At 33.8% G+C, this 11,418-nt stretch overlaps 1 long non-coding RNA gene across 2 annotated transcripts; it reads right to left on the bottom strand.

The window, feature by feature from the left end:
- Positions 1-1,054: 1,054 nt before the first annotated feature.
- Positions 1,055-3,411, bottom strand: LOC128922241 (uncharacterized). Of its 2 annotated transcripts, none has more exons than XR_008471464.1 (4): positions 3,123-3,411; positions 2,894-3,050; positions 2,749-2,846; positions 1,055-1,267 (listed from the first exon to the last, which is right to left on the bottom strand). It is a non-coding gene; the product is annotated as an uncharacterized LOC128922241 (long non-coding RNA). The 2 variants fall into 2 exon arrangements; XR_008471463.1 differs by having other exon boundaries at positions 2,749-2,835.
- Between the last annotated feature and the right edge of the window lie 8,007 nt (positions 3,412-11,418).

Here is an 11,418-nt window from a genome sequence, read left to right as displayed (position 1 = left end):
TAAACAAAATTTAATGTTATTAAATGATATCAATTTTTTATACATTATTTTAATTTATTTTTATATAAAAAATTTATTAAATATATTTTATTATTTAAACTTTTACTTTAATTTTGTATATTTTATTTTTAAGTGTCCGTTCCTTATAATGTTTTTATATTTACTTACCCTTTGTGAAAACTCTATAACTAAAAATAATTATTTTAATAATTTTTCGAAAACACTATAAATATATATCGGGCATACCCCTATCCCTCATCTTACTATCTACACACGCGTGTTCACAACCACCCACATATAAAAAAAAAAACCGAAAAAGAAAGACACCCATGCACCATATTGTGTGCATCCATGAGTGTAGTTTGAAAAATTGGCATGTTTTTAGGATTACAAATGGCCCTCAGTAGAGGCAGGATATGTGGACAGATAAAAAAAATTGTTGGTCGGTGTGTGTTACATTTTCCGCTTATGCATATGAGCATGAGCCTTTCACACACTCTGTGTGACCCGCTATATAGAGTAAACAACACTTAGTGCCAATATTGATGAGAGGCAATTTTTCGCAATCGATAACAATATTTTTGCACAGGCAGCAAGGGAATTTAGTTGTTATGGTTTTTTGGAGTAAGTTTTGCGGCCTTTAAGGCATTTCATATGTATATACTTTAAAATACTTTTTAGTGTTTAATGTAAATTTTGTGTACTTATAATTTCTAGTTATTTTTGTTTTTTATATCATTTTCAAATACTTTTTTTAATTCTTATTAAAATTATTCTTTAACTTAATTTGTTGTTTTTTTTTAGTTTTATTTATTTATTTTTTATTATATATATAATATTTATATTGTTGTTTTGGTATATTTGTCTTTTGTATCTTCTAATATTTATTACAATATATTTTATTATTTTTTTTAATTTTTCTATTTCCTTATTTTATTTTATTTTATTTTATTTCTTTTTATTTTTTTTTCTCTTCAATTATTACATTTTTCCTTTTCATATTGTTCCATTCATTCCTTCATATTTCATGTTCTAATGTCTACAGTGTCTCGTTATTTGCTTCATAATAATTTCTATATTTCTCAAATTCTACGCTTCATCGATATTGACTGGTGTATAAAGCAAACATACATAACTGTATATTAAATGGCAGCTATGGTCGGCCAAGACTCGACAGCAATTAATAAAAGTTTTCCAATTAAAAATTTGTTCTCAAGTTTTATTTCTCACACATACAAAGGCGTGGTTGGTGACATTTTCGCATTGGCTACAATGTAAAAATAAAGATATTTATGTCTGTATGCATTTATAATTTTTATACTCTCGCAACATGTTGCACAGATTATTATAGTTTTGTTCACATAACGGTTGTTTGTGTCACCAAGAAATAAAAGAGTTAGATATGGGGTTATATATGTATATATAAATGATCAGAATGACGAGTGGAGTTGAAATGCGGATGTCTGTCCGTCCGTCTGTCCGTACAAGCGATAACTTGAGTAAAAATTAAGATATCTTAATGAAACTTGGAACACATATTGCTTGGCACGCTTTCGAAGATTTGCAAAATCGGTCCAATGCCACGCCCACAACATGGCGAAAACCGAAAACCTATACAGTGTCATAACTAAGGTTTTTTAATGTTTTTTTTTCCTTAAAATTTTAAAATTTTGCATAGGATCTGCAGTCGTTTCTTTTAGCAGTTTCCTTATACAGTCCAAAAATGAAAGAAATCGGATAATTACCACGCCCACCTCCCATACAAAGATTAGGTTGAAAATGACTAAAAGTGTGTTAACTCACTAACGAGAAACGTAAGAAACACTAAATTTCCCATAAGAAATGGCAGAAGGAAACTGCACTGAGATTTTTTTACAAAATGGGAAATGGGTCACTTATGGGTCAAAAACCATAACTCAAGAACTATTCGACCGATTTCAATGAAATTCGGTATATAACACTTTCTTGATACCTTGAAGACATGGAATATGGGCGAAATCGGTTCACAACTACGCCTACTACCCATATAACTCAATTCTTCTAATTCGTTCACTTTATAATACATATATACACTAGGAACTAATGAAGATACCGGAATAAAACTTTACACAAATATTGTATTTGAGCTGTGACATCACTTATGGAAAAATTGTCAAAATCGGACCATGACTTTTCAAGGCCCCTGATATCGAACATGAAGAACTCAGTGCCTAAGGGTAATTTTTCACCGAAAATATAAGTAAATCTCTAAGATATTTTAATGTAATTCATTCCCTATGAATTTTTTTCTTATAATTGTCTCTGTACCAAAAATGGTAAAAATCGGATCATGACTTCCCCCAGATCCCATATACCTAATTATAAGTAATATTAAATTAAGTGAGCGTATAGTCTTCGATATATTGTATCTTGGTGGTGAAAACGAATGAACTCGGTTTAGGAATTACCTCAGTCCCCATATACTATTTATGATGATTTTCATTATTCTATTGAGCTTTATGCCGAATATATGGGTCAGATTGTGTTATCTTTATAAAATTACATCAATAAATTGCGAGAGTATTCGGTTGCACCCGAACTTAGCCGTTCCTTACTTGTTTTTAATTGAATTTTAATCGACTTGAAAATGAAATGGAACTCTGCGACAAAGACCGTATTAGTAATTATGTATACGATCTTTGTTATCGAGTTATTGTTCACGATGGTAGCTGCCGCTGCTAAAAATAGCAATCAGCTGGTGAAACTTACCAACTTCTTATAAAAAGCAAAAACCAAAATGTGTGACAGCTGATCGATTATCTGGTAGCCGGCAGTGTGAAGGACAAAAATTGGTTTCTGAAACAAACCTTTAATTGATCAATTAATTTGGCTTTGTGAAAAGGCTATTACTTACTTTAGATACATTTGAGGTCACTAATCCTTTGGAACAACGTTTCTTTGCCGTCAAAAACCATCAATAACTCCGTTGAAAATCAGTTAAAATGCTTTGTGATTTAATGGCAACATTTATGCCGCAAGCGCGCGCATTGAACCGTGACAGCGTTTATTAACTATGAAAAAAATAATCAAATCAAAATAAAAAAACAAATCATGTTGACGACAAACCAAGAAAAATTACTCACACAAACTTTTTTTTCATGCTCTTTTTCCATTAGAATAGCCGAGTGCGGCATCAAAATCTACCAACGGATGATATCGTGCTAGACAAGTAGCCTCGGGGTACGCTTGACGTTGACAACAAAATCTCTTTGTTGCGCCCCATTGCAATTGTTGTGGTTGCTTGGATTGCAGCTTTTATATTTGTTGCTATGTTTGTTAGTTTTAGCATGCTGTTTTTTGTTATCTCGCTTATGCTTTTATTTTTTCCCAGACAGTTTTATCGCTGGGCATTGCTTTGTGACTGCTCACACAAATAAGCTCTTTGCTGTCAGATTTAATTTGATTAGCATCCGTTACAATTTTGTATGATACAATTATGCGCATTCTAGTTCTCGCTCAACATCGTTCTATCTCTCTCATACCCACTATTTTATGCGAGCATGAAAGGAATGCTTTAGGGCGCTTCTTTATACCCTGTTTTTTTAATAGTTAGTAATAGGGCATGAGGTGCTAGATCACATATTTTTCCTAGACACCTATAACTTCGTAAATCATGTAGTCATTTTCACATTCTGATATTTATCGCCAGTTGGTGTAGTCAAGGAACCCAGATTATTGTTAAACAATTCTGAAAATACTTCCTTTTGCCGTAGTTGCAGTGGATCTCCAATTTGGACTTGCTAATTTACTTTCTAGCTCTGCATTATATTACTAGGACCAAGAACTCAAGCTGGAGAATCGTATCTCTTCCGATGACGTAGAACCGTCTGTCAAAGAAAAACAAGCTTGTCTTCTGCATAATAGGGGATAACCGTGAATACATTCCATAGACCTGTATCTACTTTTTTGTTTATAATTCTCTTAGATGTGAAATATAGTTTTTTAAATATGTCTCAGTATTTAACAGAATCAGTTCTTCGAATTAACGATGAGTACTCTAGAAATGGCTCAAGACTTTAACTCTCCAACCCTCTGGTACAGCTAAGAAGTTGTGGACCCTTGTTTTTTATCAAAGCCCTTACCCTACCATACCTACTCTGAACCACTCAGAAATTAATCAATTCAAAACATTTTATAATGTGCATCCTCCGAGGCATCATCGAGGAATCCGCGACCGATTGTTTCCATTTTTTCCTAAACAAAGCCTTGCATCCGCTTACAAGTATTATACTTTCCCTTATTCTTATCCCTTTTTCTCCTACTACTTGGCAGCTTCTACAGTAATGGCATTTGGCTTTGTATGGTATCCCCAATCTGCTGGTATCGGCATCAGCATGCAGTGAAAATCATCGAAATTGAGCGGCTATAGCTAATGAATTCCATACAGGCGTTTGTTCAAATATGTATTATAACTTTGTGTTTTTTGCTTGCGTGTAAGGTATAATAAATGCCAAAAACACGTATTCTTATCTTCCATTGTTTTGCTGCATATTGCTTCTATAAATCACCTTTCTATTTCTACGTCAAGTTAAAGTATTTCTTAAGGATTCTTTGTTGTTGTTTATGTAGTCGGATACATTTAAAGCTTTAAAGCGGAGGATAGCCAATTGTATAACTGTATACATTTAGTCTCACTATACAACTAGCTATACGGGTAAACGTATAAAACTCGTCTAGATTACATGCAATTATGCGTTGTAAGCCTATTAACCTTTGTAATAAGTTGTTCTACGTGCTTGGCATTTTTGTGCGAATACAACTTTATAGGGTCTGGCAGCCGTAGAGTACATCTTTTACTACTAGTAAACACAGGCACATATGTACATTCAAAAGGCCGTTCGACTAATTGGAGAAATGGTAATTGAAAGACCTGACAGGTTAATTGCATTTCATTAAATAGGATAATAAGTGGTTGTCATCTTTACAAGGACATATACACATGCGAAGTAATGCGGTTTACTATTTAAATGGGATAATGGGTCTGTCAGCACATCCCTACTGCTAAGTAGATGAGGGAATAGTAGAACGCAAATCTCATTTTTTGTATGTGACTTAGTGCCAGCTTGCAGAATACATTTTGAAAAAGTCTTAAATCGTATGTAATCATTTTAAAGTTTGTAAAGTAAGGAAGTAAAGTTGAAATTGGTTGATTCGAAGTATTCCCTAGGACTTCTCATAGAAACCTCTTATCTGAACTCAATACCTAACCACCGTGTCGGATACTAGAGTACAACAGTTCTTGCCGTTGTCAGAGCAGCTCAGGGTATCCATGCATACTTGATGTGATGTTGAAAGTAATATCATGTGATATACTCTAGTGTGTTTCATGTGATATCACTTAATGTACGAAATCTTACGTACATAATTTGGTGATAACATATAACATATGATGATATGATGTTGTGATATCACAATTACAATGCTCGATAAAATAGCATGCGTTGGGATTTAGTAGCTCTTCGGTGTTGTTGGGTAAAATATAGATATGAGTAATAAGTATGTTTGAAAAAGATTTTTGTTATCATATGATGTTGTTGAACATGATGTGATATCACATGATGAACAATATATCATATGCGAATTTTTCTGTTATCACTGATTTTCTTTGTAAAAAATTATACAAGAGGAGTATGACTTCATAGTAATAAAAAGTCATGTGATGTCTGTTCATATTTCACCGACACAGTCATATAAAAACTAGAGTATGAAGTATATTTATTTAACAGACAGCATTCCGCTTGTTCTCGTACGCTGTCAAGGTGGCATAAGCTGCATGTTGTCGCGCTGCATGTATATTTTTCCCTTACGATTTCCGCTTTCAGTTCGCTTTCATGCTTCTAAATTCAATGCTAAGTTTTTCAGCTGTATGTCAGCAACAGGAATTTATAAATAAGCTGCTTGCGACTTATGAAATAAATGACCGGAAAATATGACAACGCAGTCACATTGTTAAGAAGATGGTAAAGAAATGTATAAAGAATCCTGGAAACCTCTTTTTCTGTTATACTATACATTTGCAATCGCAAACTATCGCTGACAAATCCTTTTGAGATTTTTATTATGAAAGATTTGGCAGTTCGCTAACTGAGGCGTTGTTGGCATGTTGAATGAACTTAAAATATTTGCTTTAAATAGTTTGTCGTGCAGAAAAAACTGTTTTTATTTAATAAGAACTTGAAAGCTTTCGACAGAGCTTAATTTCACACGAAAGTTTTAGCAAAGCTTTTTGTTGAGTAAATTTTGATGAAAGCTTCTAATATATTTATTTGTACTGAGTGAGTTTTTATGATGAGTTCCTTGGAATCAATGAGGAGGATCTTGCTATTACATATGGCCTAAAATCTCTGTCTTTGATCAGGAGTGCTCCAAAACACATAAAACGGAATGCTGGTCGAATCTAAGCATATTTTTGATATTTGAAGACGAGGTCTTTGCTCGACAGACCTCCGACAGTTCAGAGAAGGTTCGAGAATATTTAATTGGATAAGGTCAAATAGGGTCCAGTTGTTTGTTTGTTAACGAACAAACCATTCCATTTTACTTTATTTATTTATTTTTGAATTCGGAACTCTCTTTCAATTCTGGTCTATATAGATGTAGACTAAATGAATACAATTTCCTGAAAAATAATACTTTTGTTTCTGTATTATGTAGAGTTTTGCTGCTTGCTTCGTTCTCACCCCCCATTCTAAATTCATATGAGCCTAAAATTTCTCGTAAAGCTGCGCTAGCCAAGTAACATTGACGACTTCAATGCATCGTAGCCAATAAATTTCCATAGCAAGCATAGAAGTGAACAAGTTTTCAGTTTACCGGCCGGACAACACCAACTATCTTGGCTACGTAGTGGAACAAACACGACTCAGTCGATATATACTCTTATGCTCCTCGTGTTTCTGAAATAAAGCAAAATAAAGTGAGTGAAAACAATCCGCATACATGCGACACTTACAATTATCAGGATATACGAGCTCACACTCGCACAGCAGCAGCAGGAAGTCAATGACTACAACTTCAAAGCTGCTTACTTTATGTAACCAGTGTGGGGGAGATTAAAACTTTAACAAAATTAGAAATTCGCTTGAAAATTTCGTGTAAAATATCCAAAGTGGTGCTGTCTCTGAAAGTTCAGCATATCTAAAGATTGCTTCCAGTTAGATATAAGATAATTACAATACAGCTCGACTTCCAGATCCAATTTTAATTATAAAACTAAAGATATCAGCTTAAATCAATTATGTATGTGATTGGTGTTGAAACTTTTTAGACGGTTATAGCCGAATCGATGATAGCGTGCCACTCCACTCTTTCCTTCGCAGTTCGGCGCTAGTTGGAGATCCCAAGTGTAACCAGGTCGCTCTCCAGCTGGTCCCTCCAACGGAATGGAGGCCTTCCTCTTCCTCGGCTTCCTCCGGCGGGTAATGCATCGAACACTTACAGAGCTGGAGCACGTTCGTCCATTCGAACAACATGACCTAGCCAGCGTAGCCGCTGTCTTTTTATTTGCTGAACTGTGTTAATGTCGTCGTATAACTCGTACAGCTCTTCGTTCCATCGTCTGCGGTATTCGCCGTTGCCAAAGTTCGGAGGACCATAAATCGTGCTCGAAATTTTCCTCACGAAAACTCCTCGTGTCGTCTCATCAGATCTGTTGACATCGTCCACGCTTCTGCACCATAAAGCAGGATGGACTTAAAAAAAGTAGCGTTTTCTTAAATAGAAAATAGAATGTGGAATTCGAGCGATTTTAAGAGTCATGAGACATTCCGTTCTTCAGCATAATTTGTTTGAGTTGTGTTGCTTTTCGGGCATTCCTTGTTTCTTCAAAATCTCACTTCCAAAAGATGTCGCTATACAATTTCGTTGTATTTTTTATCAAGGTTTCCAAGGCATTGTCCAACTGCCACGGACTTCCTAAAAATATATGTATTATCCTACAACTGTCTGAGCCGAGAAACAACAGAAACGGTATACCAAAAAATTAGTAATATTTATGAGTTGCAAAATATTCCACCAATAATATGTTGAATATTTACCAAACAGATTAATGAAGAACTGCAGACCGTAATTGGCTCTACACTTTATGCAAAGTGGACTTGACTCTTCGTTCAAGGCCGGCAGTTCAATATGTATTATGCCGAGTGGACTCTTCTTGAATTGTTAAAGTATACTCCGATCATAGCGGTTATTCGGTTTTTATACTGAATGGATACTTTTATTTGATCGTCAGTAATTGTTTGTTAGATTTAAAATTTCATAAGTATTTGTGTATAAAGTAACGAATACCCACTTTTTAATAAAGTATTCGGTTTTTCTTAACGATTATTCGGTTTTAATTGGTAGTGAACAATTTTTTTAAATACACACATTTTTACACAACTAAAATTTTGTAACGAAAAGTATTAGAAACCGGTAACCGTTTTTTATTAATAGTTATTCGTTTTTTCTTTAACATGTTAACTAAATAACTGAATTCACTCACTTATAGTTTAATAAAAATACTCATAGATATACTCTACAACTGATCTTCAAACATCAACCTGCGCTCCTCCGCTGTTTTCACCCCCCGTATTGCTAAAACTTTTGAAGGTTCAGTTGTCTGTCCTTGTTGTTATTCTTGCTATGGAAATGGGCAATTATGTGGAATTGCCTCTGTTATGAGACCAAGTGCTTGCTGCATATGAGACACTCATCTGTAGGCTCTGCCATGTTCATTGCTGCTGCAGTTTTCCTGCTTTCATACACTCATACATATGTGTGGGAGTAAAAACACGAGTGAACCATTTTGCTTGTTTGCATTTATGACTTGAAATTTGTTATGCGAATATGTGCCGACTGTAATTAAGATTTTATGATCCGACAGAAAGCAAAGTGGGTTGGCCTTAACTACTGCTAACAGAATGAGCCAGTGTGTAGTGCAGGTCTTTAGGTCTCATATGCGAGTGAGTACGTCAAATGTTGTGGAAATGCCGGTGAATTTACTATGCATATCGTATACAGTATATACACTCCCACCGTAAAGCACTTAAGCGTCAGGATTTTTGTTTTAAATTTTTTTTTTTTTTTTGAAAAAGTTTCCTTTGGACTTTTGCGGATTTTTATTAAATTTATACATACAGCTCTTGTTTATTGCTTTATAAATTATATTTATAAAAGAAATAATAAACATTCAAAAGTGAAATTTGTTTTTCGCACATCATTTGTGGCCTTGTAGTCGGTTTTCATGATTGGTTAGCTTGCATGCTGCTGTAAAGGAGTCGCAATTAATTTATTTGATAAACAATGAACGACTGGGGTTGTGCTGAGGTTGTGCCTTTTTTGGCATAAGAATTATTATAAAAATATTGCTTTTTGCCAAATTTGGTAAGAAAAAATGATTTTCATGAATATCGTTATATTCTATTGCTTAAAAATGTTCATAAAATTGGAAATATTATTTACAATACTGTATACATGTAGTTATTAAAACATTTTAAATGTTAAATTATTGAATTTGAAAATCGTTTGTATGTCAGCTGTATTTTATGGTTGCCCAATTATAATGCTCTTCGGAAAAAAACTTTGTATTTATTACGACTGAAAAATTACGAAATTTCAAATTTGTAGTTGCTAAACTGACAAAGTTATAGCAAAAAACATCAATCTGAACAATCGATTGTATGACAACTAAATGTTATAGTAATCAGATTTCGATGATTTTTCGTACATATTTTGTGTCCATTGCAGCTTAAATGATAACAAAATTTCATATTTGTAACTACTCAATCGAAGTTACTTATTTATAGCAAAAAATACAAATTCTGAACAATGTTGTTTCGGAGCTATATTCTTTAGCCATCGGACATTGATAAATTTAGATTTATATTTTACAATTTATATTTATTGTAACTAGGAAAATCTTGAAATTTCATGTTTCTAGTTACATAATTGGACAAGTTATAGGACAAAATATCAGATTTGAGTCATAGGTAGTATGGGAACTACATGATATAGTCATACGATATTAATGATTTTTCCTCTGTACTTGTTTCTACTGATAAATGAAAACATTATACAAATTTACGATTGTAGCTTCTAAATAGCGGGAGTTATACTACATATGTCGCTCTTCTGAAGAATCGGTTTTATAGTTACTATACGTTCGGGTCCTCTGATATCATAATCTATGATAATGATTTTTCCTCTGTACTTGTTTCTACTGATAAATGAAAACATTATACAAATTTACGATTGTAGCTTCTAAATAGCGGGAGTTATACTACATATGTCGCTCTTCTGAAGAATCGGTTTTATAGTTACTATACGTTCGGGTCCTCTGATATCATAATCTATGATAATGATTTTTACTCTCAGCTTTCAAGTCCTGATAACCTGATAATTTCATTATGTATGAGAGCTGAGATAATTCCTGAACCGATTTCACTAATTTTCACCACCAAGGTACGCTATATCCAAGACTATACGCTCACTTAATTTTGCTAAGACACATATCTCACATATTAACCGATATATGCGGAATAAAGCCCACCGTATTTTTGAAAAACCTATAATTAGGTATATGGGAGCTAGGGGAAGTTATGACATGATTTTAACAATTTTTAGAACAACGACACACTATTAGAATAATTATTACTTTAAAATATATGAGAGATTTATATATTTTTCAATATATTCGGTTAAAAATTTGAAGTTACAAATGATATACAGTATTTGTGTAAAGTTTGATTCCGCTATCTTTATTCGTTCTTTATGTATACATTATAATGTGAAGGAATCAGATGGAATTCAAAATTCAGTTATATGAATAGTAGACGTGGATGTGAACCGATTTCGCCCATTTTCCAAGCGTGTTATCAGGATGTCAAGAAAGTATTACGTACCGAATTTCATTGAAATGGATCGAGTAGTTTTTGAGATGTGGTTCTTAGACCTTTAAGTGGTCGACACCCCGCCCATTTTATATTTAAAAAAATCTGAGTGCAGCTCTCTGTAAATTTTAGTGATTCTGACGTTTGCCGTTAGTGAATCAATGTACTTTTAGTAATTTTCGACATAACCTATGTATGGAAGGTGGGCGTGGCTATAATCCGATTATATCAGATTTTATGGTGTGTAATGGGGTACGTAAGAGAAATGACTGCAGAAAGTTTGGTTGATATAGCTCCACAAAAAATCGACATTCAGATATTCCCCTTCTCAGCGGGATCCTTTATCTCAAATTTTCGATTTTCGTCATGGGCATGGCAATGGTCTGATTTCGCCCCATTCAATACTAACCTCCTCAAGGTGCCAACGAATATTTGTATCAACTTTCGTCAAGATATCTTAATTTACACTCAAGTTACCCGTTCTACGGACGGACGGATAGACAGACATCTG

Source organism: Zeugodacus cucurbitae, chromosome 5 (genome assembly GCF_028554725.1).
Source record: "Zeugodacus cucurbitae isolate PBARC_wt_2022May chromosome 5, idZeuCucr1.2, whole genome shotgun sequence".
Lineage (NCBI taxonomy): Eukaryota > Metazoa > Arthropoda > Insecta > Diptera > Tephritidae > Zeugodacus > Zeugodacus cucurbitae.
Note: the sequence above shows the minus strand (reverse complement) of the source record. Positions and strands in the feature narration are given on the sequence as shown.